The sequence below is a fragment of the Somniosus microcephalus genome, chromosome 7 (genome assembly GCF_052327205.1).
Source record: "Somniosus microcephalus isolate GS21.2 chromosome 7, FLI_Smic_1.0, whole genome shotgun sequence".
Taxonomy (NCBI): Eukaryota; Metazoa; Chordata; class Chondrichthyes; order Squaliformes; family Somniosidae; genus Somniosus; species Somniosus microcephalus.
The window spans coordinates 189,204,379-189,230,592 of NC_140993.1; positions in this window are offsets into that span (position 1 = coordinate 189,204,379).

Genomic DNA, 26,214 nt, shown 5'->3' on the forward strand with positions numbered 1-26,214 from the left:
TAACAAACCCTTTTATTGGTGAGCATGAAGTTCCGACCCCTCATAGCTTAATCTAGTTAGGTATAGGGGGTGGGATAAGGATAAGAGGATTATTAAGATAGTTGTTTTCCCTCGATGTGCCGTGTGTTCCCCATTCCCTGTATAAGTATAATAAGTGTTATTATGATTCTCTTGTAATTTTTGCCTATAGAAGTGTACACGAGTAATTCTTTTCCATGAGATTGTATTAAGTAAGCTTTTCCTCTTCAACAAAATCTTGGTTTTGTTTACATCCAACAACCTGTCTACTCGAGTCTTCTCTGTACCGCCGCCTTGTACCTAAGTCCGGTGTCTAGAACCCAGGGGCGTGGGAGTGATTCGAACCGCTCACAAAACAGTCAGAGGCATAACTGACTGGGCGCACGCACGCACCAAGCAACACCACCCGCATGCCACCCCCTACAGCTGTAACTAGTGGGGTGCCGCAAGGATCATTGCTTGGGTCTCAGCTATTTACAATCTATAGTAATGACTTAGATGAAGGAATCGAGTGCAATGTACCCAAGTTTGCTGACAATACAAAGCTAGTTGGGAAAGTAAGCTGTGAGGAGAACACAAAGAGCCTGCAAAGGGATATAGACAGGTTGTGAGTAGGCAATAAGGTGGCAGATGGAGTATATTATGGGGAAATTCCTCCTCATCTCAGTCTTAAATAGCCTACCCCTTATCCTGAGACTATGCCCCCTAGTTCCAAACTCTCCAGCCAGAGGAAGCAACCTCTCAGCATCTAACCTGTCAACCCCCCTCAGAATCTTATATGTTTCAATGAGATCACCTCTCATTATTCTAAATTCCAGACAGTATAGGCCCAATCTACTCAATCTCTCCTCATAGGACAACCCTCTCATCCCAGGGATCAATCTAGTGAACCTTTGTTGCACCGCCTCTAAGGCAAGTATATCCTTCCTCAGATAAGGCGACCAAAACTGTGCACAGTACTCCAGGTGTGGTCTCAACAAAACCCTATACAATTGTAATAAGACTTCCTTACTCTAGTACTCCAACCACCTTGCAATAAAGGCCAACATATCATTTGCCTTCCTAATTGCTTGCTGTACCTGCATGTTAACTCTTTGTGTTTCCTGTACAAGGACACCTAAATCTCTCTGAACACCAACATTTAATAGTTTCTCACCATTTAAAAAATATTCTGTTTTTCTATTCTTCCTACTGAAGTGAACAGCCTCACATTTCCCCACAGAGCCCCCAGTTGGAAATCACAGGCAACATGGTCCTGGCACATTACCTCTTGCCCCCACACCCGCCATATGCATGCACCAGTGTCACATTGAAGCAGAATGTCTCCTGATATGTGTCCTGCATATATTTGGAGGAAAATCTGCTACAAGTAATGATGTTCGGATGAGAAAAATATTATGTATTACAACAACAACAATTTGCATTTGTTTTTATTCATTCACAGGATGTGGACATTGCTGGCTAGGCCAGCATTTATTTCCCAATCCTAATTGTCCTTGAGAAGGTGGTGGTGAGCCGCCTCTTGAACGGCTGCAGTCCGTGTGGTGAAGGCACTCCCATAGTGCTGTTAGGTAGGGAGTTCCAGGGTTTTGACTGAGCGACGATGAAAGATCGCTGATATATTTCCAAGTCAGGATGGTGTGTGACTTGGAGGGGACCTTGATGGTGGTAGTGTAGTAAAACATCCCAAGGCACTTCACAGAAGTGTTATCAAACAAAATTTGACAACGAGTCACATAAGGAGATATTAGGACAGATAACTGGCTAGTGAGCTAACCTATGAAGTCAAAGCATCCCATCATTTCAACAACTCTCTCCATAAGTAACAGGAATAAAATACTTAAATTTAGCATTTGACATTCCTCCTGTATCAAACATGGCTTTTTGTTTTGCACAATAGGACACATTTTTTTGCCAACACATTTTTTATTCCAACATGTGTTTTTTCTCAGAAACATATTTTATGCCAGTTTATTGAAGTATTCCGGTGCCAGTGTATTTAATCAATTTGTGACTTTGTTGTTGAAAAGAAGAGACTGAATTGTTAATGGCTCAGGCAAGAAAGCAAAATCTAAAACTGAAAAAAAGCATTTCAAAATGACAGAGGGATTTTCTAACTAAGCTTAGGAAAAGTGAATAATAATTCCCTTCGGCAAATTGTCAAGCTTTTAATATGTACCATTGAAGAGATTCCAGGGAATACGTAGCCCATTAGTAAGGTACACAGACAGAACAAAAAAGCTGAAATACACGATCGGATTACGAATTTAAAGATCTGTTGTTAGTGACTTTAAGGGTTGGCTACTCCTGATCCCCTGTCCCACTATCATGCACGGAGCTGAGTGCCGGAGGATCCTTAAACCTGTAGGTACATCTCCGGATAGCCTTGCAGAATGGGCTTCCTGACTGTCCATTATGTGTCGTGGGTGATTAGAAAATGTCAGACATAGAGCTGCAAAGTGAGTGCAAATTCCTTTGGCAATGATGCTTTCTGTTTCCTTTCCAGTGTTCAACAATTACCTGGCAACAGCATCCAGAGAGGAATAGGAATCAATCATGTAGCTGTTCACCAGTTGTATTGTTTGACATAGCTCAGAAACATCAAGCCACTGGCCAGTTACCTTCTTCATAAATATAACAGCTTTTACCTTTGTTGGGCAGGATGCTGGTCCAACACAGAGAGTTACTACCAAGGCAGATTGACTAACAACATTTGTGCTGTGAGCAACCAGACCAGTGTGCACGGCCACAAGAATGATAGTGGTGACCAAGATAGCTGGGACCAAGCTTGTGTGAGTTTTAAAAGGGCAGAGCTGACAATGTGGCCAATGATTTCCTTGCGTCAGCATCTGAAGTCATAAACAAATTGAAGATAGAGCCTGCAAACTGTTCATACCCGAACAAGGCCCTGCTAGGGTAACTATAAAGGGGAAGGAGACCTGTGAAGCCAAAGCAGATGGCCTTTATAACAGTGCTTGATCCCTCTTTAGAGCAAGCAGGACTGCTGCAAAGCTGGTATATGATGCAAGGTGTATTGAGGCCAGAAGGGTTATTAGAGAGGGTCATTAGGGAAATAAAGCAGGATCAGTGGGTTGCATTTATCCATAACACTGCACAATTACACAAAAATAATGCAAAATCATTTTGTTGTTGACCAAAGTCTGTCAGCAATCATAATCAAGGATTCCATGGTCAAGTGTCTATGGCTGATAAATCTCGTGCTCTCCATCAAATTCATGAGGGCATTCTTGGGGTCTGGAGAGAACATTATATTGAGTTGGAATCTAACACAAAGGGCTGGAGTAAGGATCTACCTGCATGGAGGTGGGATAAGTATGTAGAGTGTGCTGCGCACTTTGAAAGCCTTAATGAACCAGTTTGGCTGGGGAAATATGCTGTCTAGCGAACAGTATGGCTGGCAGTGTGTGCAGCCAGTATGGACTATACTCAAGTTAAATTTCTAAAAGCTGATCTAGGCAAGAGAGGGGGGTTAATGTCAATGGACTTGGAAAACATGCCAAGAGTCACCAATTCATGTTGGTGCTGCCCTTCCGAGGCTGGTGAATAAGATTTTGTTTGAGGCAAAAATATCCTTGGTGTTTCAGAGCAAAGTTTTCCTTCTAAGTGTTAGCCTGAAAATTACCATAGAATTATACTAATAAACATGGCTCTTATCAAGTTATCACAGCATGAATAAGAGAAGCTCTGAAAGATAGCAGAGCAATCAGGAACAAACAGGATCTCCCTCTCATGAGGAATGTATAGGAGAGTTTATGGCTTTATATGAGATAAGAAAATGTCAAAAGGCTCAGAAAATCCCTCTTACACTGCTTTCACTGATTTTTGTAAAGCTTTCAACCCAATGCTTCATGCAGTCCTCATGATGAAACTTGAAGCTATGGGGGTACAAGTCCAAGTCTTGGATTTTAGCCAGGATTTCTACCCTGGCTCCAAGATCCATGTAGAAATAGAACGTACATTTAGATAACATATATCAAATCAAAGTGCTTCAAAGGTAATGAATTATGTTTGAAGTGCCGTCACTGTCGTTTTGTGGACAAACACTACTGCAAATTGGTGCACAGCAAGGTCCCACAAAGAGCAATTAAATAAATAAACAGTTAATCAATTTTGATGGTATTCATTTATTGGGTGAATATTGGCCAGAACACTGGGAGAACTCCATGTTCTTTGAAAAAGTGTCATGGGATCTTTTACGTCCCGCTAAACAGGTGGAGGTGACCTCAGTTCAATATCTCACCTAAAAGACAGTACCTCTGACAATCCAAGACTCCCTCTGGATTTTGCCAGTGGAGGCGGGTTCGCTGTTTGGATGGTTCTGATCCCGCTGCCGGTTTCAGCCGCACTGCGATAAGGATTTTGAGTTAACTGGGCTTATTAAGCCCGCCATATGCATCACCCGGCCCAATCAGTGGCTTCGGGTCTGCTGCTCGCCTCTGCTGATGTCTTCGATTCAGCTGCATTTAAGGGGCCCATGCAGCCTTTGGGTTTTATTCACTTTCTGATGCTTCTCAGTGGTATTGTTTGCGAGATGACAACTGAAGAACCAAGGCTTCTCCCCAATTTGATGATGACTCCCTCCATGCTCTTGTGGAGGGATGAGAGGGTTCAAGGAGGTTCTGTTTCCCTCCAATGGATGTAGGAAGCCTCCTTTGCAAACCAAGGCAGCCTGGCTGCAAATAGTTGAGGAGGTGAGCGCCAGGTCTTTGTGTTTACGCACCTGGGTTCTGTGCAGGAAAAGGTTCAATGATCTGCTACACTCAGCAAAAGTGAGTATAACACCACACTTACCTTCAATCTGCTTCCCATCTCCTCTCATCATGAGCACTATGCATTGTCAATCTATTCCTGCACATCCCAATTTAACCTTCCATCCCTTGCACCCTTAACCATCCCTCTCTCTCTATGCACAGAATCACTTCAGCATTCTTCTATGCACCCCTCACACTCACTATCACTGTTATGCAAGGACAACAACTGACAACGCACAGGGAGGGCCCTTGGTATTGGCACCTCACTCCATCTTTGTCTCCCACTAAGCATTTATGCGATGGATTCTCTACACTCACTCCAACATTTTCGCTCAAACTCCACTTGTGTCCCTCATTGCAGGAAAAGAGGGCCCACAATAAGAGGGAGAGGGGGAGGACAGGAGGAGGGCCACCTTCCATGGCGCATTTAACCAACGCTGAGGAGGCAGCTATCAAGATCGTTGGAGGTGCTGCAGAGCTGGAAGTGGGGAACGGAGAGACGGGCGCAGTAGAGCAAGCTGGTGACAGAATAGATTTGCAACCCTCTCATTTAGATTTCATGAGTGACTGATACGGCATCTGATGTTCAGACAGATTGAGTTCTGATCATCTGCACAATGGGATGTGCCTGCTACGTTAATATCACATGTCTAACTCATGACTTTATTCCCCCACAGGACCATCGAGAGACCCCTCCCCACTGTCCAGGAGGAAGAGCCGGAACACTCCTCAGAGGAAGCTGCAGCCTCAGAGGGAGCAGCATCAGCAGAAATGAGTGCATCCAACACCAGTGCAGAGACGCACACCTCAGTGGGTCCTTTGCGAGATAGATTAGTGTTATCACCTGATGTATCACAGCTCACATGTAAACATCAGCAGATGGTGGAGACAGGGACAGCAATGGAGAGGCCTCATCGAGGGCTGCTGGACGCTCCTAGCTCTGCTCAGCTGCATGTGGACGCTGTGCCTCTCGGGCCATCTAGAAAAAGAGGAACTTCAGGAACAAGTGCAGGAGGCTCTGACTGGGTTTGCAACCACAGTAACTGTGAGTGTGCAGAGAATGGAGGAGTCCATCTCAAACATGAGCAATGCCGTGGTGCACGCAATGGCGAATGTAGGTGCCGCCATGGAAAGGATAGCAACCTTCATGGAGGACATAAATCGCCAGACACAGCATCAACATGGTAACACTTCTAAATAGATGGTCATCTATGGAGGATAGATGGGCATCTATTGAAGAGAGAAACCAGAGGTGCATGAGTGTCCATGTTATGTGGAATGTCAGCACAGAAATGGGTCCTCATGGCCCCACTGATGTGCAGCAAGGTACTCTCCAGCTACTTGCTAGCAGTGATGTGCGGGTGACCCATGAGAGGGATGTTGGTGGTCGACAACAAGGAAGTGTGGGCTCCTCTCCAAATGCTCACACAACCATGCCACTGCGAAGCCCAGAGGACAGCCGCCAAAGTCGTCTAAGCAGGCGCAGCAGAGAAGTGGGCAAGCTGCCTCTACTTCTGCTGAAGCCACATGGGGAAGCTGCACATAGAAGCACGCGTAAGAGAAAGTTAACACACAATTAGTCGCAAGGGTAGTCACAAGGGTGTTTTGATATAATACAAAGTTACGTTTCTCATCGTTATTTCAATTGTATTAAAGAAATGCTGTGTCAAAGGTTCAAGGATTTGGCCTACGTGTGCTCAGAAATGGAAGTTTTACAGTGAGGGGTCAGGGCGCCTTTCATCTGTAGTGATGGTGGGGAGAGTGATAGGAATGCACAGTTTATTGTACAGATGCTGTATGGTGTGTTAAGAGGGTCGTGCAAACACTCATTTCCATGTGCAAGCCACATCTGTTTGCTGCGTAAATTTACGCGAATCTGGCATGGATTAGTGTATCCCTTGCCTCTCAGCCAGCAATATGCTCGCGTGCTGGTGGAACTGGCACAGCCGCCTCCGCAAGGTCTTCCTCATCTGCCACCTCCTCCTCCTCCTCCTCTTCTGAGGAGGCTGTGCGCTGTGCCACTTGTTCCTCAGGCAGCGGTAAGCCATGCTGCTGTGTGATGCATGGCACAGCAGACACGATGGTTCTGGACATCCTGGCTGGTGCATACTGTAGGTCTCCACCACATCGCTCCAGGCATCTGAATCGCATTTTGAGCAAGCCGATGGTTTGCTCTATGATGCTTCTGGTGGAAATGTGGCTCTCGTAGTGCTCCTCAGCTTCGTTTGATGACCTCTTCATCGATGTTATTAGCCACGTCTTCAGGGGATAGCCCTTGTCTCCAAGGAGTCATCTGGAAAGTTGGGTTGGCGGATTGAACAGCTGAGGCTTGGTGGACTGCCACAGGATGAACGAGTCATGGCAACTGCCAGGGAACTTGGCGCAAAAATGCATAATGTTCTTCCTGCGGTTACACACCAGCTGGACATTAAGGGAGTGGAATCCCTTGCGGTTGACAAATACAGCTGAGTTGTGATGGGGTGCCCTAACGGCCACATGAGTGCAGTCTACGATGCCCTGCACCATTGGGAAGCCTGCCATATTTGCAAAGCCACCCGCACGCACGGTAACACTTGCTTCATCCATTGAGAAGTGCATGTAATTGTGCGACTTGGCAAATTGGGCATCGGTAACCTGCGTGATTCAACGGTGTGCGGCTGACTGGGAAATGCCACTGATGTCTGCTGCTGTTCCCTGTAAGGACCCTGAAGCAAAGAATTTGAGTGCGGTGGTGACTTTGACAGCCACTGGTAAGGCGTGTCCACCCGCTCTTCTGGGCTGCAAGTGTTGATGCAGCATTGTGCAGATATCAGCGACTACCTCTCATGAAAGTCTAAGCCTCCTTTGGCACTACTGCTCACTCATGTTGAGGAAGCTCATCCTCTGCCTGTAAACCCTGTGTTGGGGGTATCTCCTGCGGGCCGGTGCAGCCCTGTGCTGATGCCCTCTGCCCTGTGCAGTAGCAGGTGGTTGAGGAGGAGGTTGGAGCTCCTGTTATTGCTGCTGCTGTTGTGCCTGCTTGTGCTACTGCCACGGCTACTGTTTCTCCGAATTGGACGACCAGGATGAGAGGATATAAATGGTTCCCATTCTGCTGGTATATATCTCAGTTGAGGAATAGATGTTATAAGCCCTCAGTCAATGTGGGGAGAGGGTTTTCCAAGGAGGTCACAGTGCATATGGATCTCAGTTTAAACACTTAAAACCTCAATACACCTGCAAAATGTGTTCCAAGGCCTCAAAACACAAAGGCCTAGAAATTCAGTGGGCTGCGCCACCCATTAGCGCCGAAAGATGGCACTTAGTGGGTTTAACGCCACTGGCCACGCCTCCCGCTAAATTTAGCGGGACGCTAATGGTGGCGCTAGCCATTAGCGCTGCGCCGCTACCGATGACATCATCGGTGTGCGCAGCGCCCCGCTACCACCCCGATCACGAAATTTGGTAGCGCCCCCTGCTTTAACGCCGGTCGCAATTTGCAACCGGTTCAGGGGGGCCTACCTGCGGCGGTAGAGGCACGGAGGTGCGGGGCGGCCATTTCTTTGCTGGCCGCCTGCCATCACCTCTTCGCACCGCCATCCCCGACCTCCTGAGCCCCCCCACCCCTCGCGTTGTGCTGACTGTGTCCCAAGAGCCCGGCACTTCTCCTCGGTGCCGGGCTCTTTTGCCGGCACTCGCAATCGCCGATCATGCTGCAGCAGGCCCCTCCCCTTTAAGAAGGGGAGGAAGGCCTGCAGTACCGCAGCGCACCATGCTGCAGCATGTGGCGCTGTGGCACGTTGCGCTGAGATTTTCAGTTGTAGCGCCCCAGGAGGGATGCGGGGTGCCTCGAGTAGCGCTATGCTTCCGTCTGGGGCGCTGAAACTGAATTTCTGGCGGGCGTTCGCGAATCTTTCCGGGGCGGTACTTCTGGCGCCCTGGCGAGACTGGTGCCCCAAACGGGGCGCCACTGAATTTCTAGACCAAAGTTCTGTCATCTGAAAGTCAGCCATGTTACAGGTCCGCTTTTATGCTACAGGAGCAGCTGTCAAAAATTCAGCGAGCTGCTGAACCCGACACAATCAGCTGGCATGATTGTCACACGACAAGCAGCACGCTGAAAATGTTGCAAAAGGGGAAGAGCCTCTCAAAATAGAATTATCCAGGCTGTTAACAAGCTGTTAACTGCCTTAAGTGGCTCTCCCATCGCTTGGTGTCGGGTCTGATCAGGACTCGCATACGCGACACTTTGTAAAGTTGCGTGGAGGCGGGATGGCGGCGGGTTCGCAACCTGCGTCAATCATTTTGATTTTAACTCCAGACCCACCTCCAAACCCGCCCTGTGAGCACTGGCAAAATCGTGGCCGAAGAGTCAGCCTAGATTACTTGGAATGGGTCGAGAGTGCCACCACAGAGCTAAGGTAATACTTAAAAGGTAGACAACTGCCTCCCTGAACTTCTCTCTGTTGAAAGAGGAGTGATGCAACTTTGTCCAATATCACTTATCTAATTCAATATCTCCATCAATATAGTGGGTGGCATCATACAGGACAATTTCAGAGTGTCTGTTCCATGCATTTCAGAAAATATTGCAGAATCCATTTTGTAGATGATATTGGGGGTGAAATTTAACTTCGGAGAGCACGCAAACCGCCTGACTCCCCAAAGTCTTTCCACCATCGACAAGGCACAAGTCAGGAATGTGATGGAATACTTTTTTTTTATTCATTGATGGGATGTGGGCGTCGCTGGCTAGGCCTGCATTTAGTGCCCATCCCTAATTGCCCTTGAGAAGATGGTGGTGAGCCGCCTTCTTGAACCGCTGCAGTCCATATGGTGTAGGTACAACCACAATGCTCCTTATCATCTAAGTGATTCAGTGCCGAGGGTAGAGCAGTTGTGATTGCATCCTCCGTTGATCTGTTTGCACGATAGGCAAACTGGTGTTGGTCAAGAGAGGCGGGAACACTGGCTTTGATGTGAGCCAGGACCAGTCTCTCGAAACACTTCATTATGATGGGTGTGAGTGCAAGTGATTAAGAAGGCCAATGGAATGTTGGCTTTCATTGCTAGGGGGCTAGAATATAAAAATAGGGAGGTATTGCTTCAGTTGTACAAGGTATTGGTGAGACCGCACCTGGAATACTGCGTACAGTTTTGGTGTCCATACTTAAGAAAGGACATACTTGCTCTCGAGTCAGTACAAAGAAGGTTCACTCGGTTAATCCCGGGGATGAGGGGATGGACATATGAGGAGAGGTTGAGTAGATTGGGACTCTACTCATTGGAGTTCAGAAGAATGAGAGGCGATCTTATTGAAACATATAAGATTGTGAAGGGGTTGGATCGGGTGGATGCGGGGAGGATGTTCCCGATGATGGGTGAAACTAGAGCTAGGGGGCATAGTCTTAGAATAAGGTGCTGCTCTTTCAAAACTGAGATGAGGACGAACTACTTCACTCAGAGGGTGGTAGGTCCATTGAATATGCTGCCCCAAAAAGCTGTAGAAGCTACATCATTATATACATTTAAAACAGAAATAGACAGTTTCCTAGAAGTAAAGGGGATTAAGGGTTACGGGGAGCGGGCAGGAATTTGGACATGAGTCTAGGTTCGGATCGGTCATGGCCCTGTGGGTAGCGGAGCGGGCCCAGGGGCCGTGTAGCCTGATCCTGCTCCTATTTCGTGTGTCTAATTCTGTTAGATTCAGGAGATGGTTCTGTGATAGTAGATTGGCGGTTAGGATCAGATCAGCCATGATCTTATTGAATGGCGGAGCAGGCTCGAGGGGCCGATTGGCCTACTCTTGCTCCTATTTCTTATGTTCTTATGTTCTTAAATTCCTGGGCTTCTCTGGACACCAAGACTACACTTCTGCACTGGACTACACTGGATTACACCGTAAGGCTCATCTGCTGTGTCTCTGATCTGCTGCTCTGTTGCTTAAATTTTAAAGTAACTTTGGTCAGCTACAGTCCTCCCCCCACCACTGCTGTTCTCTGCTGAGCCTGTGACTGGCTGACTGGTTCTACTGGTTTTTCAGCTTTGTTGGTTTCTGGCTAGTGTTTCACTCTCCTGGGTCGAAGCACATTTCTCCGCTGCTTTTAGATCTTTTGGTGACCTCCGACTTCGCCATCATCTTTCTGCCCCACTACCAATTCTGCACATCTCCTCGATCTTCATTCCCATGGAAATACCTCCATCCTCCAATACTCTACCCTTCATATAGCTTCTGGATTTCACTCACCCGCTACACCTGTCTCCGAACTTGGACAACAGTTCATCGATACTCCATGCCGACTCCACCCTACCTACGTCAACTTTATCCCACCACGGGACCTCTGACTTTACCTCTGGACTCCCTCCTATTGTCTCCTTTCTATTTCCTGTTACTACCAGGATATATGTATCCTAATAATTGCTACATATCCAGGCCTACCTAACTTGATTTTTCCCTGTGTCCATTTGCGTGCGTAATTTGGCTGCCGCTCTAGACCCGAGCCCACCACTTCTATTTCCAGTCTTTTCTCCCCCACTTTTCTTTACGCTCTACTCCTCCTTGACCACCCTCTCCTGTCATCATGCCTCCTTTCATTTCTCCCCTCTCGGGTACTCGGCACTCCCAAATCCCTACCCCAACTCGTCATTATTCTTCGACCTTCCTATTCTCCTGCCGCCATCCCAGGCTTGACTCCATATTAGATAAGCCTACAGCTTCTCTCTGTGCCTCTCTTGGCATCCTCCGAAGGGCCCATCGAGACACTCGTTGCTGCCTCTTTACAAGCAGCAAACCCAATTGCCCATCCTACTCTATCTCTGGCCTTCCCGCCCAGCGCGCCCACTGGGGGCTAATCTTGCCAATATCCTCCCCATCCTACCCACCCCTCCCAGCACAGTGCTTACCCTGTGGATTCTGGCAGTGGATCAGCTATCACCGCCACTCTCCACATCTCTCTCCAGAATGTCCGTTCACTTGTGAAGAAGGCCGTTTCCATCTATGAGCTTATTGTGGATGATTGTATCGACATCATGGCCTTGACAGAAACCTGGCTGAGGGGTGATAACACCTTCCCCCTAAATGAAGCTTCTCCGTCAGGCTATACCTTCTACCACCATGGCGGCAGTGTGGCTCTTATCACCAAATCACACCTTGGTCTTTCCCCCACTCCTCTGGCACTGTCTCCTCCTTTGAGCATCTTACCTTGTTCCACCTCTGTCAACTCTCATTTAAAATCCTCGTTCTCTACCGCCCACCTAACTACCATAATAATTTTCTCACCAAAATATCTTCAGTGCTTTCCTCCCTCATCCTCTGCACCGAGCGACTTCTCTTCCTGTGCGATTTCAACTTCCATCTCAATTCATGCTCTTTCTCTACTGAGCTCACTGCCCTCCTATCCTCCCTTAATCTCTCCCTCCATGTAAAGTCCCCAACACATATTCACGGCCACCCCCTTGACCTTGCCATTTTACATGGCCTCCCATTGTGTCAAACACAGATAAGGCCATCTCTGACCACTTCCTTGTATCACTCTCCACCCACATCCCCCTTCCCCCTCCCAATCTTACTTCCTTCTGTGTCTGCTTCTGGAAAAAACTTTTGCCCAATTCACTTACAACTTCACTTTCAAAAGGCCAACTGTCGAGCCTTTGGCCCTCCATTCACGACATTTCTGCAGCTACCAATCTGCTCAACTACACCCTCACCACCGCCTTTCATGCCCTAATCGACATTAAAACCATTGCTCTCTCTCACCCTGGCCATTCCCCCAGTACAGCCCTCATCTCCACTCCCTCAAGTCCAAGGGATGCAGACTTGAACGGATATGGGGGACAACTTCGGGGGAGGCTGCGGAGAGCCAGGCTTGGCTTTCCAGTCGAGGTGGTCCAGCGAAACGGGCTGGCAACAGGTAGTGCGCAGACCCTTCCCGGGCAGCAGCGGGCTAGAGCCGACCGAGTGGCACAGCAAAGGGCCGAGCAGCGTCGACGGGGGAGAGAGAGAGAGGGCAGAGTGCACAGGGCGCAGCTGGTGTTCAGGGGCCGAGCAGCGTCGGAGAGAGGGAGAGAGAGATGCGCAGAAACCCGCGAGGCACCGCCATTGCCAGGAGGACCGCCGAGAGCGGCATTGGCAGCAGCGCAGGAGAAACGTGTGAAACCTACAGGGCGCCACCATTGCCACGAGAACCGCCGGGAGCGGCGTCGGCAGCAGCGGGGGAGGAAGGAAAGCACGAGAGATGCCATTTTAAGCCATTGGGAGATGCCATTTTAAACCACACCCAAAATGCCGAAGAGTGGCAGTATCACCACATTTGACAATGAAGTCGAAGATTGGACTACATATGTCGAACGAATAGAGGTGTACTGCAAGGCAAATGGGGTGTCAGATGACAAGAAAGCATCGGTATTGTTAAATTTAATCGGTGCAAAGACGTATGGTTTATTACGAAATCTAGTAACCCCAACGAAGCCAATGGAAAAGAGTTTTGAAGACATAGTAACGATACTAAAGGAACATTTAAACCTGACAGCGCTGCTGATAGCAGAAAGATTCAAGTTTCACAAACGGAACCAGCAGAAGGATGAAAGCAATGCTGATTGTTTAACAGAACTGCGCAAACTATCAAAACACTGCCAGTTTGGAGCGGGACTGGCAGATACCTTAAGGGACAAGTTTGTGTGTGGGCTTCAAAGTGAAGGAACCCAGAAACGGCTTTTATCTGAAAAGGACCTTACGCTGGAAAAGGCTTTCAGCATTGCGGTGTCATATGAAGCAGCAGCACGGGGCGCTGCAGAGATACAACAGAGACCGCAAGAATACGGCACAAATGAAATGTCATATGGAACAGAGAAGTGCTATCGCTGCGGCAGAACAACACACGACCAGAATGATTGCTGGTTCAAAGACAAAGTGTGCAGACAGTGTGGAAAAGTAGGACACATAGCACGAGTCTGCAGGTCGGGAAAGAAAACCAGCAATAAGAAACCTACCAAAGGAAAGTACAAGAAGGTACATAAGATGACGGAGAATAGTTCAGACAAACAAAAGAGTGATAATGACTCCGAAAGCAGGGAACTGAGTTGTGTGAAACTACATAATGTGATCACAACGGAGGATCACCGAACCATTTGGGTCACTCTCAAGATAGCAGGAGTCCAGGTAAAGATGGAATTGGACACAGGATCAGCCCTAACAGTCATAAACCGACGGGACTATGAGCGGCTATTCTCACACATACCCTTGAGAGACAAAAAAATTATTTTGAAGACGTACACGGGGCAAAAAGTCTACCCCAAAGGAAAAATAAGGGTGACCGTTATATATAACGGTAAGGAAACACCAAATGTATTGCAAGATGGAGGACCACCATTACTGGGACGTGAATGGATCCGGAAAATACAAATGGATTGGCATTCCATACAGGCACTGACTGTGGCTGACAAAAAGGATGACGACGTCACACCTGGGCGACTGTCAAAAATCCTAACTGATGCGAAAGAAGTGTTCCAGCAAGGACTCGAAACACTAAAAGTCATGACAGCGACGATTAAAATTGAAGAAAATGCAAGCCCAAAATTTTTTAAGGCCAGACCGGTACCTTATGTGATTCGCCCAGCCATCGAAGCAGAGCTGGAGAGTCTGGAACGTTCAGGTGTACTGTCCAAGGTAGACTGGAGCGAGTGGGCTACACCCATCGTCCCTGTGATGAAAAAGTCGTTGAGCAGCACGCCTGGGGAACCAAGGAAGGTTCGCATCTGTGGGGACTTTAAGGTAACAGTGAACCCGGTCCTTCACACCGTACAATATCCACTTCCGCGGATTGAAGATATTTTCGCCTCGCTCTCTGGAGGGAAACGCTTCACTAAGATTGATCTGGCCCAGGCGTATCTGCAAATGGAGGTAGAAGAAGCATCAAAAAAATACCTCACAATCAACACCCATAAAGGTCTCTACCAATACAACCGGCTGGTATTCGGGGTAGCATCAGCTCCGGCTATTTGGTAGAGGGCAATGGAACAAGTCCTGCAAGGGATCCCAGGGACCCAGTGTTATTTGGACGACATCCTGGTCATGGGCGAAAATGACAATGGTCACCTTGCCAACCTGGAGCAGGTGCTCACTAGATTGCAGGAATATGGGCTCCGAGCTACCCGCCCCAAATGCGAGTTTTTTAGAAAACAGATCTCGTTTTGTGGCCACGTTATCGATAAAGAGGGGTTACATAAGTCCCCAGAGAAAATTGAGGCAGTAGTCAAGGCTCCAGCACCGGAAAATGTGTCACAACTGAGGTCATTCCTCGGGCTGGTAAACTACTACCATAAGTTCTTGCCAAATGTGTCTACAATACTACACCCACTGAACACCCTACTGCAAACTGGGGTGCCATGGAAGTGGAGTGACGAATGTAGATGAGCTTTCCAGAAGAGCAAAACTCTAATCACATCGAAAGTGGTATTGGCCCATTACAACCCAGCATTACCAATTCGGTTGGCATGTGATGCGTCACCCTACGGCATTGGAGCAGTGCTGTCGCACAAATTCTCGGACGGCTCAGAGAGGCCAATAGCCTTCGCGTCACAATCACTAACCTCAGCCGAGCGTAACTACGCCCAGATAGACAGGGAGGCCCTCAGCCTAGTGTGGGGAGCGAAAAAGTTCAATCACTATCTGCATGGGCAGAAATTCACCTGGCTGACTGATCACCAGCCTCTTGTCTCCATTTTTAATCCAAAGAAGGGCGTTCCGGTGATGACTGCGCAACGACTACAAAGATGGTCACTTTTTCTAGGGGCGCACTACTATGAGATTGAACATAAGGGCACGAAACAGCATGGAAATGCTGATGGGCTATCAAGCCTGCCACTGCCCACTGCAGAGGAAGCACCAGCAGTAGATCCTGTCGAAATATTCCATTCGACTATAGTTAAATACCTACCGATAACTAACGCTTGTATCGAAAAGGAAACGCAAAATGGCCCGATACTGTCTCGGGTGTATGATTTGACGGTGAGGGGATGGCCAGCACATGGCGACTCACTGTTGCCAGCATTCTCGACAAGGAGGGAACAGCTGTCAGTGTGCCGGGGGACGTGGATGTGTGGATCCCGAGTGGTAATTCCACCCAAGTTAAGGGATAGAGTGCTCAATGAGCTTCATGAGGGTCATCTGGGAGGGGTAAAAATGAAAAGCCTAGCCAGGGCTTAAGTGTGGTGGCCAGGAATCGATAAACAAATCGAGGACCTGACCAAGAGCTGCTCAGGATGCCAGAAAGTCCAAAATGCACCACCACAGGCCCCTCTACACCCATGGGAGTGGCCCTCATCTCCATGGCAACGGGTGCATATTGATTTTGCTGGTCCATTCGTGGACTCAATGTTTTTAATAGCCGTGGATGCGCACTCGAAATGGCCTGATGTCATTAAAATGTCCTCCACCACCACGGAGAAAACTATTGCAGTCCTACGGACCGTTTTTGCCAGGAATGATTTGCCAGAACAGATTTTCTCCGACAACAGACCACAGTTTGTGTCTGAAGAGTTCCGGAGGTTCTTGAAAAAGAATGGGGTAAGGCATTACACATCCGCCCCGTATCATCCAGCCACAAATGGATTGGCTTGAGAGGTTCGTACAAACCTTTAAGAAGGCAATAAAGGCTATGTACAATGACAACATTCCGCTGCAGCACAAGGTGGACAATTTCCTGTTCGCCTACCGGAATGCGACACATGCAGTCACCAACCTGGCCCCAGCCATGAAGGTTAAGATCTCGCCTGGATTTGCTCAGACCAAACATACGAAGAGATGTTGAGAGTAAGCAATTCAAGCACATCCATGAGAAGCCAACAAGGAGCTTCAATGTAGGGCAACCAGTCTTGGCCCACGACTACCGAACAGAAAAATGGCAGCTAGGAACGGTATGCACACGGCAGGGGTCACTAATGTACACAGTGGACGTTGGGGAGAGCATCGTGGGATGCCATGCTGACCAGATCCTAGAGTCACAGGAACAAGTCAACCCCATGCCTCGCCCATACGTACCTGGTGATGAACCCGACGTACAGGTCGCATCTACCCCAGAAACAGTAGCATCGGAAGTTGATGAACCAACCGACGACAGGGGGCCAGAATCGCCTCAGCATCAAGAGCAAGACACTCAGGAAAGGCGCTATCCAGAAAGGATCAGGAAGCCTCCCCAAAGACTGAATATATAAATAGACTATTTTCAGCTAATGTTGCATGTTAAAAGTGTTAATTGTAATTAGTTTGATATTTAATTGTTAAATGAGTGTTATGGTACTGTTAATCTAAAAGGGGAGGAATTGTAATGTATATACCTTTAAGGGGGGGAACTATGTTTTACAGCTCATGTATACTGCAGTACCAGCAGTGACCACACCTGTATATAACACTGAGTAGTAATCTGTACAGATCAGTTGCAGTCTGAGCCACGTTGAGTAAACACCTGTTGTATCGTTCTCCTGCAGTCTGTGTCTTATTATACACGGATGTAACACAACTGGTTTAGCCATTCACCACCAGATCTGGCTGGTCCATATAAAGCACGATTGGGTCTTGCTCTCATCTGCCATAACTGCTCACTATTCCAGAATCATTCTGGAATTCAAAGATAAATCCTGGCTCCTATTCTCTACTGCAAACCGTCTAGTTAAACCCCTCACCCCTCTCTCCTCCGCCCTCACCTCCAACAACAAGTGTGAGGAGCTCATGGACTTCTTTGTCATTAAGTTTGAGGCCATCTGATCAGCTGCCACTGCCACTTCCCTTCCTTCCCCACCGGGCCAAACTTCCTCTCGTGCTGAACTCGCATCTTTCTCCAGTTTCACTCCAATGCCCCTCATGTCCTCTCCGAGCTCATCTTGTCCATGAGACACACTTTCCCTCTCCCTCAAACCTATTCCCACTAAACTGCTGACCACCCAACTTCCTTTTCTGGCTCCCATGTTAGCTGATATTGTTAGCGGTTCTCTCTCCTCTGGTACTGTCCCCCTCTCCTTCAAATCTGCTGTCATCACCCCTCTCCTCAAAGATTGGTCCTGCTGTTGTGATTTGGGTGTGGGGCCCAGGAAGCACTCCCACAAAATGGCGGCGCGCACAGACGCAGCGACTTTGTCTCTCCCGAGATTGAGCATTTTCACCCTCCTTCTGAGTCTCTTCTGGACTCTGCTGATACGGGAACTGAGGGCAGACCTACTGTACAGCCGGCAGACGCTCCTCGACATCGGGGCCGACTGCGTGCGGCTCACACTCGGCGACATCGATCTGCCTCCCGACATCGCCCGACCCCCGGGACCAGCGTGGCATCCTTCCCCAGCCGGAAATCGGCGCAGACCGCGCAGGGAACGCAAGCAGAAGCGGGGTAAGAGGGCCGGTATCCAAAACAGGCTGAAGAGGGCCCCACACAAACCCTCCCTCCCAAGTATTTTCCTGGCCAACGTCAGGTCACTAGAAAACAAAATGGATGAGATCAAACTTGATCTCTCCTCACAGAAAAGGACAAAGGAATGCTGCGCCATGATCTTCACAGAGAACAGGTTGAACAACGGCATCCCTGACACCACCATCCAACTAGAAGGACGCACGGTCTTCCGCGCCAACAGAACTGCAGACTCCGGTAAGAGCAAGGGAGGCGGTTTGTGCATTTACACTAACAATGCCTGGTGCACTAACACGGACATAATCGATAGATCCTGCTCGGCTGATTTGGAATTCCTCATGGTAAGGTGCAGACCCTTCTACCTGCCTCGGGAATTCACGGCTGTTATCATCACTGCGGTCTACATCCCACCACACGCTAATGCCAAACTAGCAGTGAAGGACCTCTACAGGGCCATCAGCGAACAACAAACTGCGCACCCAGACGGAGCTTTTATCATCGTGGGGGACTTCAATCACATAAACCTAAAAACTGTACTACCGAAATTCCACCAGAATGTTTCCTGCCCCACAAGAGGGGAGAACACACTGGATCAAGTCTACACGAGCATTGTAGACGCTTATAAGGCCATTCCCTGCCCCCACCTTGGAAAGTCTGACCACCTCTCCCTGTTTCTAGCCCCGGCATACAAACCGCTCATCAAAAGAGTGAGAACATCAGTGAGATCAGTGAAAGTATGGCCAGAGGGGGCAGTCTCGGAGCTTCAGGATTGCTTCGAACGCACTGATTGGGGCATGTTTGCCCATAATGACATCGAGGAATACGCATCCACAGTGCTATTCTACATTAACAGCTGCGTTGAGGTCGTCACGACCCATAAAAATACCAGGACATACCCCAACCAGAAACCCTGGATGAACGGAGAGGCCCGCTCGCTGTTGAAAGCACGCGACGCAGCATTTAAATCTGGCGACGCGGCGGCTTACAGTGCAGCTAGGACCAACCTAAAAAAGGGTATCAGGACTGCCAAAAGGAAACAGACACTGCGGATAGAGGATCATTTCCACAACAACTCGGACCCCCGGTGCATGTGGCAAGGCATCCAGTCCATCACTGACTACAAGGGCAAAAGCACCAGCCGCCCGGTTAGTGATGCCTCCCTTCCGGAGGAGCTTAACAACTTCTACGCTCGCTTCGACAGGGACAACAGGGAGCCGGCTACCAAAGCCTTGCCACCCCCGGAAGACCAGGTGCTCACTCTGTCGACCTCCGATGTAAGGGGTGTTCTACACGGAGTGAACACACGAAAGGCTGCTGGACCGGATAGCATCCCTGGACGGGTACACAAGGAATGTGCTGATCAGCTGGCTGATGTCTTCACCGCCATCTTCAATCTGTCATTGCCCAGGCAGTAGTCCCTACATGCTTCAAGACCGCTACCATTATTCCTGTGCCAAAACAAACGGCTGTGACGTGCCTGAACGACTATCCACCTGTCGCACTCACACCCATCATAATGAAGTGTTTCAAGAGACTGGTCCTGGCTCACATCAAAGCCAGTGTTCCCGCCTCTCTTGACCAATACCAGTTTGCCTATCGTGCAAACAGATCAACGGAGGATGCAATCACAACTGCTCTACACGCGGCACTGAATCACTTAGATGGTAAAGAGACCTACATCAGAATGCTGTTCATAGACTACAGCTCAGCATTCAACACTATTGTCCCCAACAAGCTGGCCACCAAACTCCAAACTCTTGGCCTGAACACTTCCCTCTGCAACTGGACCCTGGACTTCCTAACAAACAGACCACAGTCTGTCAAATTAGGCAACCACACCTCCCCCCCCCCCCGACCCTGAACACGGGGGCCCCACAAGGATGTGTGCTGAGCCCCCTCCTCTACTCCCTCTTCACCCACGACTGTGTGGCTGTTCATGGTTCCAACACCATCATCAAGTTTGCGGATGATACCACGGTAGTAGGCCAGATCACCAACAACAATGAGTCAGCCTACAGGGAGGAGGTCCAGCATCTCGTGAAGTGGTGCGCCGATAACAACCTGGCCCTTAACATCAAGAAAACCAAAGAAATCATTGTGGACTTCAGGAAGTCTAAAGGCGGAAGTCACACCCCCATCCACATCAATGGGGCTGTGGTGGAAAGGGTGGACAGCTTTAAGTTCCTCGTAGTCCACATCACGGAAGACCTCTCCTGGTCCCTCAATACCTCCTCTCTGGTGAAGAAGGCCCAGCAGCGCCTATATTTCCTAAGGAGGCTGAAGGGATGTAACCTGTCACCCCCGATCCTCTCTAACTTTTACCGCTGCACAATAGAGAGCATCCTGATGAACTGTATCACAGTATGGTATGGCAGCTGTAGCTACTATGACCGGAAAGCCCTGCAGCGGGTAGTCAAAACTGCCCAACGCATTACCGGCACCCGGCTACCGACCATAGAGCACATATACCAGAAACGCTGTTTACGGAGGTCACGGTCCATCTTCAAAGACCCTACCCACCCCAGCCACAGTCTGTTCGCCCTCCTGCCATCTGGGAGACGCTACAGATGCATTCGCACCCGTACGACCAGATTTAGGAACAGCTTCTTTCCCAGGGCTGCCATCCTACTGAACTCCACAAATAAACTCTAAAGCCTGCACACCTGCCAATGCACTTTATTATGGTTATGTTTATGTTAATGTATTACAAGCCAAATGTATGTTGAATGTTTGAATGTCTTAATCTAAATGTACACTCTCAGGAGCTGCAAGCCTACATTTCGTTGTACTGCACTTGTGCACTAACAATGACAATAAAAGTTGATTTGATTTGATTTGATATCCCATTTTGCCAGCTCTTCACTGCCTTCGTGCACTGTGTTATTAAAGCCTAACTTTTGGACTACCATAAAGCGCTCTCACACAAAATGTGCAAGAACATTATTAACATAGTGAATATATGAGAAGTTATTCGCGTGTGATTTTCCAACTTTTACCCCTGTTATGCCCTTAGCATAGGTGTTAAAATAGGTGTTAAAAACTAAGGGCATTTTTTTCGTCCAAGGTTTCAATGGCTCTTCTGCTGAGGTTATGGTCGTTAAACAGGAGAGCCCCAACAGTCATTTACCTCCCAATAATGCCTGCCCTTTCAGGAAGCATTTGCTTTAAACTGAATACTGTATCTATAGTTTTGATTGCTGGGACCAAAATTGTGAGAATGGGTCTAATCTTGGTTCTTCGATCTCTGTGCTTTTTGGCAATGAAAGAAAAAGATAAATGAAGGAATGCCTGTGAGTATCATCTGCCCTAGAGATGGCCTTTTACATATGCCCTTATCCCTGGAGTCATGTTTACACACCTAAATGCAGCGACGAACTGGGATTGTGAGAGGAGAATTTAATTTACAGGGAAGATTCCCCAAGCTGGCTGTGACAAAGTTTTGCTACAAAATAACCTGCAGAGAACTGGGATGGCAGTGGCAGTCAAGATCATACCTACCCTCAACTTCTATGCATCCAGCTTATTTTAAGCTCCCACAAGGTTTACATGCAACATCACACAATCCGCAATGCAAAGGTGTATCAAGCAGGTCACTTATTCTTTGTTCACCAAGGCAAATTTTTCTCATTTTACACATGGAAAATTAGCAGGAAATTACACAAAATTACATAGGGCATACAGCACAGAAACAGGCTATTCGGCCCAACCAGTCCATGTCGGCATTTATGCTGTACTCGAGCCTCCTCCCATCCTTCCTCATCTAACACTATCAGCATTACCCTCTATTTCCTTATACCTCATATGCTGATCTAGCTTCCCCTTAAAAGCATCTATACTATTTGCTTCAACCACTCCCTGTGGTAGCGAGTTCCACATTCTCACCATTCTCTGGGTAAAGAAGCTACTTCTGAATACCCTATTTGATTTCTTGGTGACTATCTTATATTGATAGCCTCTAGTTTTGCTCTTCCCCACAAGTGGAAGCACCATGGGCTGGATTTTGCCAATGGGGAGCTTTTGGAGGCGGGAGTCCCACTTGTCGGTTTTCAGTCCCGCCATCATCGACTTCTGGCCAACCCACACTATTTTCCCTTGATTGACCTTGTTAAGTCCACCCAACGGGCTTAGCAGGCCAATTAAGGGGAAGCCGGTTGCAGAGAATGTCAGCGTATGACGTTTCATCTGTCAAAAAATTTTGATAGATGAATTGTCATTGTTTGACAGCTCTGTGAAGCTATCGAACACTGACATTCCCTGTAGTTTGATGAGTTCTTGAATTCAAGACTCATCAAATCTCTTTCTTTAGCAGAAATTAGATGGTTGTTGCATTGGAGAATGCAGCAGCCATCTGTCATCTCTGCCGGTGAGATGCGAAACTCTCCGCATCCCCAATGATTAAAGCTTGCAGGAAGAAACAAAGGTAAGTAAACTTTTTCTAACACTTTCCACTTACCTCACATACTCACCTCTCCACACTTGTACCCATCACTTACCTTCACAGTGCACTTTTGTACCCCTCTGACCCCCGCAGAGCCACTGCTCACCTCGCTGACCCTGGTGGGGTTCGCAACCCTCAGGAAGCCCGCACTTTTGTGGGTAAAATGGGGATAATCCTCTTATCTGCCTGTTAACTACCTGTTAACAGGCAGTTAAGCGGCTGTAATCCCCTTCCCACCTCCAAGGAGACGAGACCCAGCACAGGACGGCTACCTGCCTCCTGGCAATATCGCGCCCCATATCTGTGTCTACCCTATCAAAACCTTTCATAATTTTAAAGACCTCTATTAGATCACTCCTCAGCCTTCTTTTTCAAGAGAAAAGAGACCCAGCCTGTTCATCCTTTCCAGATAGATTTAACAGCGCAGTTCTGTTATCATCCTTATAAATCTTTTTTTCACCCTCTCCAGTGCCTCCATATCCTTTTTATAATATGGCAACCAGAACTGCACACAATACTCCAAGTGTGGTCTAACCAAGCTTCGATACAAGTTTAGCATAACTTTCCTACTTTTCAATTCTATCCCTAGTGCCTGGTTTACTTTTGTTATGAACTTATTGACCTGCGTCACAACTTTTAGTGATTTGTGTATTTGTACTCCCAGCTCTCTTTGCTCCTCTACCCCATTTAGATTCTTATTTTCCAAGTAACATCTGATCTCCTTATTTGTCTTACCAAAATGTAATACCTCGCAATTATCTATGTTGAAATTCATTTGCTAATTATATGCCCATTCTTCAAGTTTATTGAATTGAGGGGGCATTTTAATTCTTCCAGCTCACAGGTTTCCCCCAGAATCCAGGAGGTTATTGATGGCACCCATGTGGCTCTCTGAGTTGCTAATCATAATGACAAGCTATTCTTGTCCTATGAGAACTCCTATTGCATCAGTGCTCAGTGGGCTAGTGGCTAATAGCACAAGGCCATGTAGGTGACATGGACCTTGCGGAAGTGCTATATTTAGATTTCAGCAAAGCTTTTGATTCCGTTTCACATAAGTAATTAGTCTATAAGGCAGGAAGGCATGGAATAGGAGGCAGGATTCTGAGGTGGATAGAAAATTAGATATACCAAGAAAGCATAAGGTAATCAGGATGAACTACCTTATGTCGTTTCAAGATCAATTACCTTATACTCCTTCAGATCAATTACTTTACACCAGTAAAGGTTAGAAAGCCTCAAACAGATTTATGCCAGGTGTCCATTCATGTGAGTTATATTGAGGGCCATCAAGGGTGTAAAGGGAGGAATATCCTATGGAAGCCCAGGAACTCTCCCCTTGACAGGACGGGGAGAGTGGAACATCTGTCCATGGCTCCCCCAATATAACTTCAAGGTCCAGTTGAAATATGGTGGAATCTCAGCAGAGCATAGCTGGGATCTGATCCCGTTTTCCGAAACATCCCTATCCCCCCACCCTACTTCAGGTATAACAGCTGCTTGCCCTGTCTCTAGCCCCAAGAATATCAAGGCCACAGAGACATAGGGGGAAATTTTGTGACTGGGGGCGAGTTGGAGGCAGGACTGCTGCTTGGCAGGTCGATGCCCCACCTCCATCCATTTGTTGCTAACTCACGCTTTTTTCCGTTGATTGACCTTGTTAAGCTCGCAGGCCAATCAAGGGAAAGTCAATTGCAGAGCACGTCAACGTATGATGTTTCATCTGTCAAAAATTTTGACAGATGAATTGTTATCGTTTGACAGCCCTGTGAAGCTGTCAAACAGTGACATTCTCTGCAGTTTGACGAGATCCTGAATACAAGACCCCATCAAACTTCTTTCTTTTAAAGAATTGAGATGGTTGTTGCATCTGTGAAAGCAACGGCCACCTGTCAATCCCAACGCGGAGGTCCGAGACTCTCCGCATACACACCGACTGAAGCCTGCAGGAAGAAACAAAGGTAAGTACACTTTTAAAAACACTTTGCACTTACTTGAGATACTCACCTCTCCACTCTTGCACCCATCACTTATCTTCACACCACACTTTTACACCCCCCGACCCCTGCAGACCCACTACTCACCTCGGTGACCCTGGTGGGTTTTGGAGCGCTACGGAAGCCTGCACGTGTGAGGGCAAAAAGGGGATAATCCTACTTTCTGTTAATAGGCTTTAATCCCTTGGAGGCGGGACCCGGAGCGGGACGGCTACCCACCTCCTGGGAAAATGGCATGGAGTGGGGTTGGGGGCAGGTTTGCCACCCGCCCCCAAATTCTGCCATTTTCCCAGCAGTCCCGCCTCCATATCTGCCTCGCCAGGATTGGGAGAAGGGGAAGTGCAAAGAGACCTGGGTGTTCTTGTGCAGCAGTCACTGAAGGTAAGCATGCAGGTGCAGCAGGCTGTTAAGAAGGCAAATGGTATGTTGGCCTTCGTAGCAAGAGGGTTCAATTAGAGGAACAAGGATGTCTTGATACAGTTGTACAGGGCCTTGGTGAGACCGCACCTTGAGTATTGTGTGCAGTTTTGGCCGCCTTACCTGAGGAAGGACATTCTTGCCATGGAAGGAGTGCAGCGAAGATTCACCAGGCTGATACCTGGGATGGCAGGAATGACGTATGAGGAGAGATTGTGTCGCTTGGGCTTATACTCACTGGAGTTTAGAAGATTGAGAGGGGATCTCATCGAAACCTATAAAATTCTGTCAGGCCTGGACAGACTAGATGCAGGAAGGATGTTTCTGATGGCTGGGGAATCCAGAACCAGGGGTCATAGTCTAAGGATAAGGGGTAAGCCATTTAGGACTGAAATGAGGAGGAATTTCTTCACCCAGAGAGTGGTGAACCTGTGGAATTCGCTGCCACAGTGGCGGTGGAGGCCAGTTCATTAAATATATTCAAGATGGAGTTGGATATATTTCTTAAGGCTAAAAGGATCAAGGGATACGGGGAGAAGGCAGGGACAGGGTACTGAATTTGCATGATCAGCCATGATCTCATTGAATGGCGGAGCAGGCTCGAAGGGCCGAATGGCCTACTCCTGCTCCTATCTTCTATGTTTCTATGTTTCTATGTATTACATGCTGCATACAGTTAGGTGCTTATAGTTTCCTTTAAGTGAAATAAAGGTTTTATTTGTTGGCCTCTGCAAATGGTACATATGTATTTGGGTATGGTTTTAAAAGAAAGCCACTTCAGGAAATTACTCTTACATCAATTATAAATGTTCCTATTTTCAATAGGACAAATCAGCATGCACAGCTACACTACAAGCCCACCAACTCACCCAGCTACCTTGATATACTTCCTCCCACCCGCTTCCTGTAAAGACTTCATATCATTCTCCCAATTTCTCTATCTCCGTCGCATCTGTTCTGACTGATGTGCCTTCAATAACTCAAAGACAAGGAGTTTAAAGGATTCAACTAAAGGCTTTTAATCACTAAGAACATTGCAGCATTGCAGGTCTTCCCACATCGGGTTCGTCTGGTAGGAATGGCTCATACAGCTCTTGAGACCTTTATATGGCAAAAGACAGGGGCGTAGCCAATACACACAATAGGAACAAAAGGGGGCGGTTCACACAATACAAGCAGGTAAAACACATGGGCTGATG